Source organism: Quercus lobata, chromosome 9 (genome assembly GCF_001633185.2).
Source record: "Quercus lobata isolate SW786 chromosome 9, ValleyOak3.0 Primary Assembly, whole genome shotgun sequence".
NCBI classification, from domain to species: Eukaryota; Viridiplantae; Streptophyta; class Magnoliopsida; order Fagales; family Fagaceae; genus Quercus; species Quercus lobata.
Window position 1 is genome coordinate 47,659,614 of NC_044912.1, and position 20,537 is coordinate 47,680,150.

A 20,537-nucleotide genomic window follows, 5' to 3' on the forward strand; every position below is an offset into this window, starting at 1 on the left:
CAAGGCCTTGGTTCTGTCCAAAACTTGTAAGGTTTATTTTTTGTACTTGGTTTCCCCATAGGCTTGAGTCCGAGGACCATGCAAGGCCTTGGTTCTGTCCAAAACTTGTAATTTTTATTTTTTGTACTTGGTTTCCCCATAGGTTTGAGTCCGAGGACCATGCAAGGCCTTGGTTCTGTCCAAAACTTGTAATTTTTATTTTTTGTACTTGGTTTCCCCATAGGCTTGAGTCCGAGGACCATGCAAGGCCTTGGTTCTGTCCAAAACTTGTCATTTTTATTTTTTGTACTTGGTTTCCCCATAGGCTTGAGTCCGAGGACCATGCAAGGCCTTGGTTCTGTCCAAAACTTGTAATTTTTATTTTTTGTACTTGGTTTCCCCATAGGCTTGAGTCCGAGGACCATGCAAGGCCTTGGTTCTATCCTTGGGCCCCTATGCTAAACGGGCCTGGGCCCCGAATTTATTGGGCCCACAAATTAGGGGGCATTTCCGTAGTCTTAGGTCACGCAGTACTTTTTGGCGTCCCAGTGTTCGAGGTGCGCCTTCACAAGGCTCCTTTAATCTCAGGGTTGCAGACGGCATTGGAAATCGAGCCGGAGACGTTTTGTCTGTAGCGTTCCTTGGGACCCTGCGTGAATTAAATGCCACCACCTTATCTTTTAAATAAATAGGAGAGAAAGTTGCTTTACTTTCGCACAAATCCTTCAGTATCCTCTCCTAGTACATCATGTTTGAGGCGAGGGTTGGGGCAAAGGAACTCTCCCCGCCACAAAGGCGCCGTGTCCTCCTAAGACTCCAGATAGTGAGGTACGGGCAAAGGAGGCATAAATTCAAGAGAATATTCCAGTTTGACAGAGGGGAAAGGGCGTTTCTCCCTCTTTTAGTCAAAATCCGAAGCAGGTTCTGTTCATGCCAGAATTTTGGTGTGTCAGAAGAAAGATTCTCCGCCCCCAGCGCCTCTGCCTTGTCGCAGGCAAATTTTTGGTGAAGGCTCCTCAGCTTCCGGCTCCCTGCATCTTTCCTTCAGCGGTGTGAGGCTTAAGTCGGGTTCTTTTGCTGCCTGAGTTATGGGCGTGCAAAAGCATTGAGGAGGAATAAGGTCTCGAGGCAGTAACCAACTTCTCCTCTGTGCTACCTCCTCGGCTTTATCTTCACTCTCTTGTATTTTTCTTTACTTACGTAGTTAGCTTCAATGTAAGCTTGTTTCAGCTTTTCACTGTACACTGTACTGTTCCTTTGTCTTAATAAAATATGTGTCTATTTCTTTATACATACTTTTCTTCTCCGTAACGACTACTTTGTGCATGAATATTAAATGTAAGCTTGCCCTTAATGATATTCCGGGCAGAAAAATGCCTTAACACAGATTCCTACTGGTTTAAACTCACAAATATTATCAAGTATAACAATGGTAATCCTCAATAAATTAAACTCTTGGAACTAACCGGGATAGTCGCTGAGTGCTGTGCGATGCATGCTAGACCAATGTCCGAGAGGGTAGCCGAGTAGCGAGGGACTTTGATTGTGCTTTAGGGTAATATATTGCACCGTATCACATCAGTCCCTTTGGCGCTGCAGATCCAAAAGCAGACTTGAGAATCCTCGCTATTTAGGAACTAACCCAATTGTTAATGGAGAGTTTTCCTCGGATAAATCCTAAAGTGCATGTAATGTAGTTTTTCCTTACAAGTAGTTGGTTTCCCCATAGGCTTGAGTCCGAGGACCATGCAAGGCCTTGGTTTTGTCCAAAACTTGTGATTTGATCGATTTTTTTATGTACTTGGTTTCCCCATAGGCTTGAGTCCGAGGACCATGCAACGCCTTGGTTCTGTCCAGAACTTATGATTTTTTATATGTACTTGGTTTCCCCATAGGCTTGAGTCCGAGGACCATGCAAGGCCTTGGTTCTGCCCAAAACTTATGAGCTTTCTTTTTTGTACTTGGTTTCCCCATAGGCTTGAGTCCGAGGACCATGCAAGGCCTTGGTTTTATCCAAAACTTATGAGCTTTCTTTTTTGTACTTGGTTTCCCCATAAACTTGAGTCCGAGGACCATGCAAGGCCTTGGTTCTGTCCAAAACTTATGAGCTTTCTTTTTTGTACTTGGTTTCCCCATAGGCTTGAGTCCGAGGACCATCCAAGGCCTTGGTTCTGTCCAAAACTTATGAGCTTTCTTTTTTGTACTTGGTTTCCTCATAGGCTTGAGTCCGAGGACCATGCAAGGCCTTAGTTCTGCCCAAAACTTATGAGCTTTCTTTTTTGTACTTGGTTTCCCCATAGGCTTGAGTCCGAGGACCATGCAAGGCCTTGGTTCTGTTCAAAACTTATGAGCTTTCTTTTTACTTGGTTTATTTTTTTACCATAAGCCCCTATACCAGGGCGGGGAAAGTTGACTTGAGGCCGGAAGCCCCTAGAGATGCCCACGCCCTTGGCACTGCAAGGCGTAGCCCCTAGGAGAAGTTTATGCTGGAGCAGCAACTGTATGTCGCCGGAGACGGAGGAAACCCCAGGAATTTCTGCTTGCTAGAGAGTTGACTCCAACGCCACCCGCGCCAACGCGCAAGCTTCCCACAGACGGCGCCAATTGTAAGGACACAATTCTTTTGCGGCCCAATAATGATGTTGGGCTCGCACATGAAAGATCCCTCACAATATGATTTGTAGAGAGTGGGCTTGAAAAACTAGCCGTTGGTCACGGGGCAGTGCCCGGTCTTGGTTTTAGAGGAATTCATTGTAGAAAAAGGAGTTGGGCTTGAACATTTAAGCCCTACGGCATCGCACCCTATGGGATGGGACTCCTCGGACTTGATCCGAGGACCTTTAAGGTCTTCCCCGGTTACCCAAAGGTGGGCTTTTTCGGTGAAGTCAGGTGTTGTTGAGGCATTCTCACCCATGTAGTCTTTCTTTTTTGGAGGTGGGATGGGACTCTCCCTTAGATTTACTTACTTCCTTCTTTTATACTCGTCTGCGTTAACTGTCCTTCGTCCACGTGTAGGGTCAATCTTTACAAGACTGATATTTGTCCCATCAGTCTAATCCCAGAATTGTTGGGGATGATTGATAAAGCTGAAGAATACGGCTCTGCTAGGTGCAAAGTCTTATCTGGGAAGGGTCATAAGGGTAACTTTCCCAAGATATTTTAGGTCTCTTTTCAAGTTTAGTCCTATGCCAGTTTTACCCCTTTATTCCGGTGGGATTTTGGATCTGCCGAGAACTGAACTGTCCTCGGCTGTATTCCAAAAACAGTCTTGTGCTCTATGTTATCGGGCTTGGGCCATAGCTCTCCACGAGCAAATGGGCCTGGCCCATAGATTATTGGGCCCCACAAAACCATTTGTCTATATATATATATATATATATATATTTGACAAGGGAATACATTTTCAATAAGTATAAATAATAATAATTTTTAATTGTCTACTCTTTTTGTTGGTATACTAATTGTCTACTATGGTCAACCACAAGTCTCCAATATTATTCTAAATTATGTATTTACTTAATGTACTGTATAATATATCATCACTGCATAGTATCTGCCAACAAAAAAAGTATTTACCAACAAATGCAATTATCTTAAACAATTATCATTCATTATATAACAATATTATTAGTCCACGATAAAGATTGTCCTATGTAAAAGCAATTTAGAGCAATATAGGTACTATGTTTAAAATTTTCATCTTTTACTTCATTCTTTCTTTCTTCTTATTCTTCTTTTTATTTTTTTATTTTTTATTTTTTTGTACTTTATGTATGAAAAAGAAGTAACTTTTGCTTGGAATCCATCAAACCGAAAATTTCTTAGAGAAAAAAGAAAATTGAGCTTGAAATTCAAAGCAAAGAATTGGGATTTTGGTAGAGAGGAATGAAATAATTATCACTGCAAATTTGTTCTCCTTTGCAAGTCGGAGCTATTAATCGATTAGTGAAGGGAAAAAAAATCTAATTAGAGAATTGCGTTACAGAGGGGAAGAGAAACATGGAGAAAAGAGAGAAGAGAGACAGAGAGAGAGATCTACGGGAAGAGGAGAGACTAGAGTTAGTGACAGTGAGGGTGTGAGGAGAGAAAAAGCAAAGAGAAGAGAGAAAAAGTGAGAAAACTTACCATGAGAGAGAGAAGGCGCCAAAAAATTACATTTCTCACAGCTATAGACGAAGATAATATTTATAGGAGATGCAACGCATGAGAGAGAGATTGTTTTCCAAAAAAAAATTTTGGAAAAAAAACTTATAGAAAATAAGCATTATTTTTATTAGAGTTTTCTATTGACCAAAGATAGTTTTCTATTGACCATGTTTTTTTTGTGCTACCAAACATTAGAAAATGTGGAAAATTATCTTTACAGAAGGTTTTCCAATGAAACAAACAGAGCGTAAAGAAAATTTTTATGGGAAAATGAAAAAAAAAAAAATTTAATATTTTGGCAGCTTTTTTTCATTTCCCATAAAAATGGTATTAAAATTTTCTTAAAATGAATTGTTAACCAATTGTTAATTTTCCATGAAAGTGTTGTTAAAAACTTTCCTAATATAGTTTATTAACTATTGTCCTAAGAGCATCTATTAACATGACCCTACTTTTATTCAATATCTAATTGGTAATTTCCTTTTCAAATGCGTTAATTTTAGTCATTAAAATTATGATTTTAGTTGAAAATGAGCTGCTCATAATAATATGGATTATAAGGATGAGTACATTCCATTTATTAGGGACCAAATTAATTAACATACAACCTATTTAGAGAACAAAGACATAATTTACCCAAAAAGAGCTTATAATTATGGTAAGTGCCCCTACACAACTTAAACCTTGCATGTGTTATGATGTGTGACTACTTGGACTATTATTGAATTTATCATTACTTGAATTTACGAATTCTCAATTGTGATGAGTCTTAAAGCCTTTCTAGTTCCTACAATTACGCCACCTTGTTACAAACGTTTGTGATCTTTCTTCATTATTATTTCCAATCTTTTTATTTTGGGTCATTATTGGGTACTCCCAGAGTACCATAAATGCGTATTTTTCCCTTTCACATAATTGTGGATCTCACTAATTAAATTTATGGTTGAACTCACAATTCATGTGAGGGGAGGGAGTACACATTTATAGTACTCTCGGAGTATTTAATAATTTCCTTTTATTTTACCACAACAAACTTAAGAAAAAAAAATACATTTCCTATTCCTTCATTACATTAAGGGTGGCAAATGGGCGGGTTAGGTCATAAATGGGTTGGATGTGTAATTACACATTTATCCATTTATGACTTGTTTATATATAAATTAATTATCCATTACCAACTCAACCCATTTATTAATAGCCCACCCATTTAACCTAATATGACCCAAATACCTCTAAAATTACTTAAATACCCTCTTGACCTCCAAAATTACCAAAATACCCTTAAATACCTAAAATGACCCAAATTCCCCTACACTTCCAGAATTACCAATATACCCTTAGACATCCAAAATTACCCATGAAACCTCAAAAATTACCAAAATACCCCCGATATCTCTAAAATTACCAAATATGCTCAAAACCCATTAAAATGACCAAAATATCCCCAAAATCTCTAAAAAGAGAAAAATACCCATAAAATCTCAAAAATGACCATAATACCCCCGATATCTCTAAAATCACCAAATATGCTAAAAAAAACCACTAAAATGACCAAAATACCTCCAAAATCTCTAAAATTAGCAAAATACCCCCCAAAACCTCTAAAGTGTTCAAAATATCCCCAAAACCTAGAAAATTACCAAAATAGCCCCCCAATACTCAAAGATGACCAAAATACCCTCTAAACCAAAAAAATGACCGAAATACCCCGAAACATAAAAATTACCAAAATAGTAAAGTTTCACAATGAGTAATAATAACAAAATAGTGAGTGATTTTCTTAGTTTTCCCATACGATACATAGATTAATTCAAAATTTTACATAAAATAAATTTTAATTTTTACTAATATTATTGAGATTATCATAATAATTAGTGAGTCACTCAAAACTTTTTTTTTTTTTATACAAGATATAAATTTTACTCTAAGCTAATCTAAGTGTATATGTCATTCTAAAAAATAATTTAAGTGTATATACGTATGAAGCCTCCCTCTTTGAGACTTGTTAAGAAGGTGGCTTAAAATAATAATTAATCATTCAAACACATAGTTTAACTATAAAATTGGGTCGGGGTGTTACATTTAATCTCTCATTTAGCTTTAATCTTCATGATTTCTTCCATTATGATCTAGTAAGAAAACAGATTTTGTAAATTGTACTCTTAATCTAGCAAGTAAATTGATTTAACCGTGAATGTACTTTGCTATTTGGAGACCACCTAAACTTGTCTTGTGACATGGAAGAGGAAAGTATAAACTTATGGTCAATATATTTTTATTTGATGTAAATTTTGACAAATTTATCATTAGATTACATTGTCTTCTTATATCCTTTGTATTTACAAAATTTCTAGAAAATCTAAGATCAATAACTATATCATCAATAAAATGTTTAAATTTCAAGTTTTTGTAGTTTAAAATCTTGCATAAAAAAACAAGTTTATGGATTGAATAGTAATAACATCCAATTGACATGAAATTTGGCATGAGTGTTAAGAACACAAAAAACATGCAATTCAACGGTTAGATTTCCAAAATATATAGCCATATTAGTTTTTTTAGTAGGAGTTGTTGCTATTAGCTACAAACATGTTTGTAGCTAAATTTTGTCCTAATCTTATTAATGCATTTTGTTGTATTACTATAAAAGTCTTGATAATTCATTTTGATTCCGGTGAAAAATGTTGGGATTTCAATTGAAAAACCCAATTGATACATATGGGAGGTAGGTTTCCTAAAGGCCTATAGGGTAGGTATAAATATATATATTACTAAAAAATGAAGCGTAACGTTTAATGTTGCTGCTCTCACGTTACACCACATCAGCTGCCACATCATTTTTTTTAAAAAATATATAATTTTTCCTTCAATTTTAAAATGGTTTTTACAATTTTCATTCCTATAAATCCCAGCCCTATAAATGCAGCCCACTACTTATTTATTTACTTCCACTATCACTTTATAATAAATTTGTATAATTAATCCAGCCCACCTCTTATTTATTTAGTTCCACTATCAAGCCCTACCCAAAACCTTTTTAGTTCAGCTTAAAGGAAGGAAAAAAAAAAAAAAAAAAAAAGGTGGAAGCCTTCAGGGTTTTGCGTGACCAAATAGAAACATGAGGAGACAGAGAGTTTAAAAATTGTAACGTGGAGGGAAGCTTAAAGGGAGGGGGAAAAAAAAAGGTTGAAGCCTTCTTGCGTGAGAAAACAAAGAGTTTGAAAGCTACCCACCTTCTTGATCTACCGTTTCGCAGTAACGGCTGCCTCTCTGATTTCCTTCCTTCCATTATTCCTTTCCACACGATGTATAAATATTGACAGAAGTTGTCTGCTTTGGTTGAGGTATCTCTACATCTCAAATCTTTTTTTTTGGGTGCAAAACTTTTATGTTCTGTTTATATTAATATGAGACCCTTTTTTTTTTTTTTTTTCGTTTGTTTGTGTTTGTGTTTATATTAGACGGGCATTCTTGGCATGCCATTGATGTGTTTGTGAGATTGCCTGAATGTCGTTTCAATAGTGCTATAATTTTACAGCCAAAAAAACTATTTTATTTTACCTTGGTTTATTTGGAAATATCTCAGGTCTCTTTTTTAATGTGTTGTGGCTTATTGGAAGAATGTAAGACTCTGAAGTAATGAAGTATAAAGTGTTGGTGACACGTCTCAAATCACCTTCCAACGTATTTCAACATGTAAGACTCCATTTCTTGAATTGATCAAATTATCCTTCTTATTAATGTGTAGTTTTAGAATCAAAGCAAATTATTTTTGGTGTTTCAATTTTTGCGGTAAGATTTCTGCATAATTCTGCATAATTTTACTGCATAATCCTTGACAGCCAAAAAAACTATTTTATTTTACCATTGTATACTACATTATTTAGATTGATATCCACTTCCCACAATTGATATTAGATCGTACTTCATTTGTATAACATGGATTGGGTTTTAGAATCAAAGCAAATTGTTTTTGGTGTTTCAATTTTTGTGGAAAGTTTTCTGCATAATTCCGCATAATTTTACTGCATAATCCTTGGCATGCCATCAATGTGTTTGTGAGATTGTGTGAGTGTCGTTTCAAAAATAGAAGGAGCTGTTTATGTTGCTCATAATTGCTACCAAAGGCCAATCTTCAAAACATGGTTATATACATAATACTTTTTGAAGGTTGATAGGAACTCTTTTTATTATTAGTTTTTTTTAAAGATGACTACAGAGTAATCTAATGTACCTGAATTTAACAGAAATATCCCCCTTGAAGATTTAGGGCTAGCGGGTACAGGTTTCTCTGGCATGCTACCAGATTCAATCGGTAATCTCAAATCCTTACATTCCTTCGATGTTGGAGGATGTAATTTCTCTAGACCAATGCCATTCTCATTTGGTAACCTGACGGAGCTCACTTTTCTAGACCTTTCAAATACCAATTTCAACAGAGGGACTCTTTCTTGGGTTGGTTAGCAAACCAAACTCACCTTTTTGAACTTATATGAGACCAATTTATATGGTGACATCCCATTCTCTCTTGGAAACCTAACCTACCTTAAAACTTTAAAGTCTTTCTTTAAATGAATTAACTGGTCCTATCCCATCTTGGTTAGCAAACCTCACACAACTTATTGAACTGTGGCTTCAAAAAAATAAATTGCATGGTCCAATTCCAACGTCTGTTTACAAACTTAGGAATCTTCAAATTCTAGATCTGTGTTTAAATCGCTTGAGTGGTACAGTGGAATTTGGCTTGTTTCGAGAACTTAGTAGTCTCTTTTACCTCCAACTATCCGATAACAATCTTTCATTGCTTATTGATCCTAGTACTAACATTTCTACTCTTCAAAAATTTAAGGTATTAGGATTGGCTTCTTGTCACTTAAGTGAATTCCCAGAGATTCTCCGAAACCAAGATCAATTGCAAGTTTTACTACTTTCCTGGAACAAAATTCATGGCCAAATACCGAAATGGATCTCAAACTTGAGTAAAAACACTCGTGTCTTTAGATATGCCTGAAAACTTCCTAACAGGCTTTGATCAAGCCCCAAATTCTCTCCCTTGGACCAGTCTACTAATTTTGTACCTTTCAAATAACAAGCTTCAAGAGCCACTCCCAATTCCACCACCATCCACTGTCTATTATAAAGTCCATAGCAACATGTTGAGCGGAGAAATCACCCAAATGATTTGTAATCTGAGTTTTCTTTCTTATCTTGATTTGTCATACAACAACCTAAGCGGTTACCTTCCCCAATGTTTAGGCAACTTGAGTAACCTTTCAATTCTTAATCTACGACACAACACTTTCATGGCCACATTCCTCAAATGTTCATAGAAGGATGCCAATTGAGTATGATCAATTTGAATCAAAATTATTTTCAAGGGGCTTTACCAAGGTCATTGGTTAATTGTACCATGCTGGAAATTATTGATATTGGAAATAATCATATAAGTGATATTTTTCCCTCTTGGTTGGGCACTCTTCCAGAGCTTGGCGTTCTCATTTTGCGATCAAATGGCTTCCGTGGTCCTATTGGAAAACCTGAAACAAATTCTACATTCCCAAAATTACATGTCATTGACCTCTCCAACAATTATATTACTGGTAGGTTGCCACTTGAATACTTCCAAATTTGGAAAGGCATGCAAAGTTATGATGCAAGTGGCTTAACATATATGCAAGCAAGAGTAAAAATCCATATACCAAGTTGTGGATGGTTATACACCTACACTTACCAAATGACATCGACAAACAAAGGCATAAAGACAAAATATTGGAAAATCCAAGATTAGTTTGTGGCCATTGATCTCTCAGGCAACAGATTTGAAGGTGAAATTCCAAAAATTATAGGAAATTTAAAGGCACTTTGTATGCTCAACCTTTCCAACAATGTTCTTACTGGTTCTATTCCATCGTCAATCGTCATTGGTAAACTTAAAAAACCTAGAATCACTTGACCTTTCTCAAAATATGCTTGTTGGAGAGATTCCTCCACAATTGGTAGAACTTACATTCCTTGCTTTTTTTAATCTATCTCACAATCATCTTACGGGAACTATACCACAAGGGAAACAATTTCTCACATTTGAAAACAGTTCATTCAATGGAAATGTAGGATTATGTGGAAGCCCATTGTCAAAACGATATGCCAATTTGAAGGACCCACCACCTCAACCTTCAATATTTGTAGAAAATCAAGATGCGGTGTCTATATTTGAGTTTGATTGGAAAGTAGTTGCGATGGGGTACGAATGTGGATTTATATTTGGAGTTTTTGGTGGGAAAATAATTACCAAGAAGAAAAATGATTGGTTTATGAAGACTTTTGCAATTGGCCATCCACCATGAAGAAGGGTGAATTAGAGCGGACATCGAAAGGCAATATATATGTTTCCATAGTAAATAATTAAATCCATGCATATGTTGTCATTATTTCTATATTTTCCTTTGCTTTTACTTTTAAGGGTTTGGGAGGGGTTGTTAATAATATTACTGTATTTGATGGACATGTTTGCCTACACCAAATCAATGTAATATTTTCTTTTCATTTTTCTTCTCCCACCCTTTTCTTTGGGAGATCTTGGTTTTGCCATGGAATAATGTGATGTAGTGTATGATAGCGTATTATGTTATTTTTAGGCTAAATGGTTGATAGTTTGTTAGTACTAAATGGATACTTATTTGGATTTTTTTCTTCTTCTTATATTTCAGCCTCCCTAGTTTGAAATCCTAAGTTCATCCCTAGATAGTGGTAATGTTGTAGGGAAGGATATTAGGATTTTGGAAAGAGAGTTTAAAGTAAAAGCTGATATTGATGGGAATGGTGATGGGGATGTGCTTGGTGGAAGCATAAATGGGAGATTTCACAGTGGTGGAGGCTGTGGAGATGGTGGTGATGACAATGGGGATGATAAAGAAGAAGATGAGTTTGGGCCAATTTTGAAGTTTGAAGAGGTGATGAAGGAGACAGAAGATAGTCCAATTTTTTTTTTTTTTTTACCCTCTGCTTATGTTTTTGGAATTATTACATTTTGGTTGATGGCATAATGCGATTGTTTACATGCTTTCGATTTAGGTATTTGGAGTGATGATTGATGATTCCTTTGTGAGGTGCTATGTGGTTGATAAATTGATGATTCCTTGAGGTGCTTCGTTTGGGAGTTCATAAACAAATGGAACGGAATGATCATAAGGGAATGGAAAGAAATTGAATGGAATGGAATGCATTTAAGTAAGGGAAAGGAATGGAAAAGAATGGAATGAAATGGAATTAAGTAACCTAAATAAAATGAATGGAATATAAGTAATCTTATTTGGGAATAACATTTGTAAATCACAGTCCAATGTAGCCTCTGTTACAGTTTCAAAAGAAGGAGGTAATAGTGATAGTGGTAGGGACAAACCCACAGGGGGGCCAAGGGGGCTCGGGCCCCCCCTGGCATGAAGAAAAAAAAGGGAAAAAAAATATTTGGGCCCTCTAGCCCAAAGAAAAAAAAAGGAATTTTTTTAATGATTATATGTTTATTTTTATTTCTAGAGTTGTGCCTAGCTCTTCCAAAAACTTAGACTCCCTCTCTTTTAATTAGCTTAGCCCAACTAGCAACTAACCAACTAAAAAACTTAACAAAAACAAAATTTTAAAATAAAAAAGCCTAGTCAACCTAGTATTAGAGTACTAGCATTAGGTGTTCTAAATGGTAAATATTTAGTATTTATAACACCAAATACCAAAAACACTACTATTCGAGACATTTCAAATGCTATATTAAAGTAGCAAAAGTAAGTTTTAGTTTGTGAAAATAATTTTTTTTTTTTTTGGGCAACAATTGATGCTCTTAAGAAACAATATTATTTTGTATTTTTTTTTTTTTTTGGTCTTTGTTGGTAAATGATTGCATCTTAATGTATTAAGAAACAATAATTTTGTGTATTGATCTTGGTTGATAGTTTGTTAGTACCATATGGATACTTATTTGGATTTTTTTTTTCTTCTTATACTTCGACCTCCCTAGCTTGAAATCCTAAGTCTATCCCTGGATAGTGGTAATGTTGTAGGGAAGGATATTAGGATTTTGGAAAGAGAGTTTAAGTAAAAGCTGATATTGATGGGAATGGAGATGGGGGATGTGCTTGGTGGAAGCGTAAATGGGAGATTTCACAGTGGTGGAGGAGGTGGAGATGGTGGTGATGACAATGGGGATGATTAAGAAGAAGATGAGTTTGGGCCAATTTTGAAGTTTGTAGAGGTGATGAAGGAGACAAAAGATAGTCCATTTTTTTTTTTTTTTTTTTTTACCTCTTTGCTTATGTTTTTGGAATTATTACATTTTGGTACATGGCGTAATGTGATTGTTTACATGCTTTGGATTTAGGTATTTGGAGTGATGATTGATGATTCCTTCGTGAGGTGCTATGTAGGTGATGAATTGATGATTCCTTGTGGTGCTTCATTTGGGAGTTCATAAAGGAAATGAATAGAATGGAATGATTATAAAGGAATGGAAAGAAATGGAATTGAATGGAATGTCTTTAAGTAAGGGAAAGGAATGGAAAAGAATGAAATGGAATGAAATTAAGTAACCTTGATAAATTGAATGGAATGTAAGTAATCTTGTTTGGGAGTAACATAAAGGAAATGGAATGGAATCATTTTATGACAATATTACTATTAGATCCCTATTTTAAAATAAATGGTTGAATATATAGGGATATTTTGGGAGTTTTAGTAAAAAATTCATTAAATCTAATTTCATTTCTTCACATTCCTCCCGAAATTGAGAGGAATGAAAATTTGAGGTTTTAAGGGAATATAGAGGAATGAATGCTCCCTCCTACTTATTCCATTCCCTCTCACTTAAACTCTCAAACAATGGAATTGACTTTTCATTCCCTCTATTAAAACTTCCAAACAAGGGAATGGAATAATATTCTAAAATTATTATTTTCATTTTTTTTTCATTCCATTCTATTCTTTCCTCCCAAACAAGGGTTTAGGGTTTTGGTTTTGGAGATGCAAATTGGGTAATTTTGTTCCTTTTTTAATTATAATTTTTGTTTAAGTTTTTACTTCTAAAATCTGAAATGAAATAATAAAACCTAAATTGTAATAGCTGATGTGTCACTTTAGTTTTTTAATTTAGGCCATATGGCAATCCACATGGGAATTTATATGGCATAAAAATATATTTTTTTTCTTTAGCCTCGTCATCATTTTTCATCTATCACTTAACGGTAATGGCTATTTTGACACAATACCAAAAGGTTAAGGACCAAAATAAAGCATTTAAAAGATTATGAACCAAATTGACATATTTAAAATATTAGGAACCAAATTGACATATAGTGTAAAGGTTTGGAACCAAATATGTGACTTACCCTAATGAATGTTATGTTAGTTAGTTAGTATTATTGAACAATCATGTCTTTTAGATAAGGCATATATATTCATGAAAGGATGTCTATCACCAAGAGGCATGAGAGAGTTTATAAATAGATGGACTCTCATTTCTTTCCGTATATAAATTTCTCATTACAAATACATTGCAACATTGGTAATCACCCCATGAAAGGAGTGCCATCTATATTTGGGACCATAGTGATATCAGAGCCATGGTTGGTTTTTACAGACTGATGAGAATAAAAATTATGTTTAAATGGAAGTCTAACTAAAAAATATCCCATGGCAACCATTTAACAGAGTGTTGCTCCCTTAAGAATTTGGTAGCTGATAAATGATGTCTTGCATTGTTACTCGTGACATATTCCACATCTTTACATTTTGCTAAAATAAAATCATCTAGCAGATCTAGGCACAGATTCCATGAGCTCACACTTTTACTTTCAGGACCAATATGAAAAATTGCTTCATAGACAGGCTCCAACACAGCAACGCTAGCTTTACCACTGATGGATCATTGATAGAAGTATCAAGTTTATGCAGCAAATGGGTCTCATTGCACTTTTTAATACTATTCATGGGTCTCATTGTATTTTTTTTAAAACCCATTTTCTTGGATTTTATCACTAGTCTCTCTAGATTTTTGCAAAAGTTGTACATCATTCACCAACGTGGAACCTCATAAGCTGTGTCAAGGATCCTTTCTCTATTTACAACAATATATTTTGTTTTATGGAAAAAGTTCGGCAAAAAAATTGATTGTAGCTACTACAATTTCTATTAAAAAAATTAACATAACTACATATTTTGAGAATCTATTGTTGGATTGTATTCTTTTTAAGAAAAAAATTAGCTATAAAATTAGTTGTAGCCTAAGGCTACAATCTTATTTAATAAAATAAATATTACTACATATTTTAAAAATCTAATAATTGAAGTACATGTTTTTTATGCTCTTAATACACGTCAAATTTTGTGTCAAATGGATATTATTTATTATATGATCTGTAAGTTTATATTTTGATGATGCACGGAAATCAGTAGGTTGAATACTCCAAGCTACAATGACGATATAATGACTAGAAAAGAAAGAAAAAGGTTGTCGAGAGTGACTGGGGTGAACCGGCCAAGAACCCTCTAATGGTTAAGTCAGTTTTCTCTCTATAACACAAGGATAGTGAGTAGATGAATAATAGAACGTACCTTGGTTGAATGAGGCTTGATCCTTTTATAGAGAGTTGGGAGTGAGTCTACTTGTTAGAAACCACTAATATTGTGGGAGATGTGTGGACTTAGTGGGGAGAGTGGAGCAAATTTCGGGGAATTCTCCCCACGCTCCAAGATGTGGGTTAGTGGTCTAACCATTTAAAGTTGTAGAAAACACTCAGAATTTTAGTAAGTGTTTGGTGGTTGTCCATACTTGAATATGGTATGGACAACTGTGCTCTATTTGGACGATTGTATCTTTTATGGACGACTAGTGGGTCTTTGTTGAATGTTCATGACATGCACTTTACTTTTCCAAAGGGTATTCTAGACATTGTTGACATTGGACGATCACTATGGACGAAATACACCTATTGATCACTATTATTTTTATGCATAATTTTAAACTACAAAAACTTGCAAGTTAAATCATTTATTGATGACATAATTATTGATATTTAATTTTCTCGAAATCTTGTAAGTATAGAAGATATAGGAAGAAGATGTAATCTAAAGGTGAATTTTTCTAAATTCACCTCCAATATTGAGTAAGGTTGTATTCTTAGACTACAATCAATTTTATAGTTAAACTTTGTCATTCTTTTTATATTCTTTACACGCATATCAAATTTGTGTCAATCAGATGTTATTTACAATTAAATCCATAAATTTATTGTCTAAGCATAATTTTAAACTACAAAAACTTGAAATTTTAAATATTTGATTGATGATATAGTTATTGATCTTTGATTTTCTAGAAATTTTGCAAACATGAAAAATATAATAAGAAAATATTATCCAATGATGAATTTTTCAAAATTCACATCCAATGAAAAGATATTGAATGGAATTGTAGCTATTAGTTACAACCAAGTTTGTACCCAAACTTTGTCCTTATTTTATTAATCTCTTTTATCATGATTCTAAAAGGGGAAAAAATAATACTAGTTAATCAACTTGATCTTCTTATAACATTATCAATTTTAAATAGAATTTATCAATTTTAATTTTTAACAATTTCTTTTTATAAAAACAAGCGTAATAAGTATTGCAAGCAATTATATAAGCTTATAACATTATCAATTTTGAATAGAATTTATTATTTTTAATTTTTAACAATTTCTTTCCACAAAAACAACCGTAATAAGCATTGCGAGCAATTATATAAGCAATAAATGCATTTTGGGAAAAAAAAAATCTTTTTATATAATCCATAATTGTTATATTACTTAGAACATTATTACCCTAATGACCATTGTTATCTTTATGTTGTATCATTTTATTATCTTGTAATTTTTTTATGAATTTTTTATTTATTTCTTATATTTCCATTTAAATTATGAATTATCTACTACATTTTTTTATATTAATAATAAAAAAATTAATCAAAAGACACACATATATAATATTTATCTATTACTTATATATGGAATATTTATAATTTTAATTTAATATATGATATTTTATTACCTAAACAAAATATTTACATCAAATAAGTTTTTACATCTTTGCAAAAAGAGAGAGAGAGAGAGAGAGAGAGAGAGAGAGAGTAAGTTTTTATATGTCTAAAAACATACAAGTCAATTTAATAAAAATAAAAATATAATTAAATTACGTATGATATACATTAAATATAATTTTATCTAATGAATTATGTATGACATAAGATTAATTAGAACGAATAAAAAATGCATTACATCTTTTTAGCAAAAATCTAGGAAGGACCATTATTGAAATTTATGTTTTAATTTTTTTTTTTTTTACCAAAAATACCAAAAGGGAGAGGATTTTTGAAAAGTCTACCCCCCCGCCCCCCCTAAAGAATTTATAACTAGATATTGTATAGTAGAATATTAATTCCTAAATATTGTCAAATAATTTAAAAGAAAAATTGATTGATTCTCATTTTTTAGATTGCCATGTGCAAGCATATTATGATACTTTAAATTACGTATGTAGGTGCTTTGAAAATAAAGGCCCAAGTCCACTCAGAACGGTGATGCCTTGTCCTTCAAATCAAGCCCAACAATAAAATTTCTTTAGAGAGTGAGCAAATAATTAAAGTGCAATTCTCCTCTAAGTTTAACTTAGAGACCAAAGAGCCTAGGATAATAGAAAGGCATAACATAAGTTGATAATGAGGAAAAGAGTTCTCCTCGGGAAGGTCTAAGGATTAATTCTTATATATGAAGTTAGAATTATACACCAAATAAAGCACTGTTCATTTTCTCTTTTCTCTATTTTCTCACCCAAAATGTTCATCCCCTTTTTTTGGGAGCCCCCCTCCTTATATATCCCTCTTATTTGCATCATAATCTTCCACCTGTATGCCTCCAAGCGTTCCTAAGGATTCTTGTCCCATCAACACTCTGTTGAAAATGGTAGAATGGGGTTGGTAGCTGTACCAAGAGAGTCAATTTCGTACTAGTGGTCGTTTCGGTTTGGCTAGTGGAACGAAATATTTCGGTACCGGTTGATACCGATGTACCGTTTCAGGATTACCTCAATTTAAAAATTATATTTATATATTGATGAATTCAAATATATATATTATTTTCATGTAATATATATTATTTAATTCTTTGGTAAAAGTCCATATAATTTGTTACGGATATTTACTTTTAATAATAATAAAAAATAATCTTCCAAAAAAAAATAATAATAATAAAATAAGGAAAAAATTTAATGAGAACATTAAATTTTAGATGGGGACGTGGGATTTGGTGAAAGCATTAAATGGTTTGGTAAAAACTCCATTAAAGAATTTTAAAGCATTAACAATTTAACTTTTGAAAACTTAATCAGGTGATAAAACCAAAAATAAACCAACCAGTCTTTCACTTTTTTTCATGTGTTCCCAAGTTTCAACATGCTTTTCTAGCTGTTCCATTCTCACACATTAAACTTATTTCAGTTACTCCCTCCGTCCCATTTTGTTTATCCTGTTTGAAAAGTCAAACTTTTTAAGGGAACATCATTTATTGTTTTGTCTACCTTTTAAAAATGTATAAGTTTCCAAAACTACCCTTAAATAAATTTATCAAAAATTTGAATTATTAATAAAATAGGGGTATAATAGGAACATTAGTAAATTAATAACTTTTATTTTTAGAAACATGACAATATTTTGGGACATCCCAAAATGGAATAGAGGACAAACAAAGTGGGACAGAGGGAGTATTTGGGTTTCACGCCTCCCTCCATCCTTCCTACGGATTTTAGATCTCAGAAACTCTCTCTCTCTCTCTCTCTCTCTCTCTCTCTCTCTCTCTCTCTTGCAAGCTTTCAGCCTCTTTTCACAATCTCAACAAAGCTCTGGTGCCATCGTTCACTGCATATCAGAAGTCAGAACGTAGGATGATCACGATGAGACAGAGGAAGGTCGACTGTCATAAGGAGGTGTTTTTGGTCACTGGTTAGTACCGGCCTGGTATCCACTAATTGGCCGAAATTCGGTATTTATCCTGGTACGGCCGAAACAACTTCGGTATGGCTAGAATTTAAACTGGTATGAAATCAAAGTGTTTCGCTACCAGAACGGTAAATTTCGACAGTATCGGCTGGCATGGTATGAAATCATCTCCCTTGAACTGTATAGTTACTGTTTAGAGATCACTTCCTCATTAATGCAGTTGATAAAGTTGGTGCAGGGCATTCAATGCGGAGGAGGAAATTGTTCCTTCCAGGAAACTTCCTCTTCTCTTCCTTGATCCGCCACTACCCCCTCTCCTCATCATAGAACATTACAAGAGGCCCATTACTTTGAATACACTTCCATAATCGGATGGGTGAAATCCTCGGAGTGCATTTATCACCTCGGATGTAGGTTAGGCAATCTGGTCTTTAATCCAATCCCCATCGGGCCTCGGACCCCTCACAACATAAAATAATAATATGTTAACATGTTAGCTATCAATTTTCAAGATGATTTGTAATTTTTTAATAATAAAAAATTTTCATGTCTCACGTGATAAAATGCCATGTCCTTGCTCCCTTAACCACATAAACAAGGAAAGTAATGGAAGATGATAGACCCCACGCATTAATTAAACTCTAGTGATTAATAGCATTTTACTTAAAACTTCAAAAACCAAAAATGCTCGTTGTGCAAGCTTTAAACATCAACAATATATTTTTGGCTTTAATTTATATATTTTTTATTTTATATATAATTTAATTTTTATACATATCCTATTTTTGTAATTTTATTATTTATATAAATAATATTATCGTATTTCAAAACACTTATTTTCTCAATCTCTTTTATAGAACTCGCATGACTTGCCCTCACTTTTCTCTTGCACATATCTCATTATTATTGATTTGTTGAAACCATCTTATTAGAGATGACAAAATACCCCTAACTTGCTCCAACCCCAATCTACCCTACTCCTGCCCTGAAGAAAGAATAGGACGAGGACATGACTAGAAACCCCTCATCAATGGCGGTGTTAGGATTTTTGTAAGAGGGATAAAGATTAGAAAGAAAATTAATAATATTAATCAACATTTATAAAAAAATAAAAAATAAATTATATTATAATGTGATAGTCATAAAAAATGTAAAGTAATTATAAACTATAATTCATATTTTATATCTAGGTTAATTTACTTAGTTGCCCTCAACGCTTTTTTCATGTTATTATTATTTCTTAAAATAAGAATAACAATCATTTCAAGGGATTAACATAGATACATAAATTTTAAACATGTAATTTAATTATTCAGAAAAAAAAAATATAAAAGTGTTAAAGTATAACAATATACTTAGAAAGTTGTATATTGCCTCATAGCCTTATTGCTATTAAAATAGCTAAAATTCAAATTTATTTTTATATTTTTCTGATTGTTTAAAATTTAAATCTATAGCAAAAAATCATATTTTAAAAGAGTGAAAGTATGAAGAGACTGATGAGAAAAAAAGATTAGTGGTGGAATAGAGGCATAAGAGATTTATTGTTGCGATTAGGTGCTGCTGTTAGTAAAGCAAGTCAGTAGAGCGAGGGACTCGGTTGATTAAAAGAAATTCCCTCTTATGGCACTGCCCTTGCTTTGTGTACAAAATTCCGATCTAGCAAAAGCAAAAGACTTCCTAATGTAATTTGAATGGAGGCTTTATATAGTTATTTTAAGTTTAAAATGCAAAAAAGTCTTGTATCTTAACTAGTACTTCTTATTTTTGTTTAAATGAAGATATTTATAGTTCAAATTTTATTCTCAATTGTTTTATGAAATTATCCAAAAAGAAAAAAAGTTTGAAAATAGGAACCACAACGATGAAAATACTTTTTTGGGATAAAAATAGCATATTTTATTTAATTGAAAAATATCTGTTACAATTAACCGTACGTATTGTATTCTTAGTCATGTGGCAACCAACTAGCACATGCTAAGTTTAATAAAACTTAGATATTACACTCATAAAATCTTTGACAGACTAGCTCCTAGCTAAAAAAATCTCAACCATAGATGATAGATGACTTTGGTTATTAGAACCATGCAGGGGCGGAGCCACATAGTGGCTTGGGGGGGGCCGTGGCCGACAGCCGGCCCCCCTACCCATTTCTCACCCATTCTCCCAGCCCTCAACCAAAAATTAGGAACACCTCAAATTAAAAAAAAAAAAAAAAAAATTATCTGTTCTACTTTCAAGCAAAAAAAAAAAAAAAAGCCCAAAAAAAATTTGAACTAAAATCTGAAAAAAAAAAAAAAAAAATAACAGAGCATAGCCCACGGTGAGCCCAATAGATGACAGAGGTAGCTCGCTCACGGCAAGCCCACGGATTCTCAACCAAAAAAAAAAAAAAAAAAAA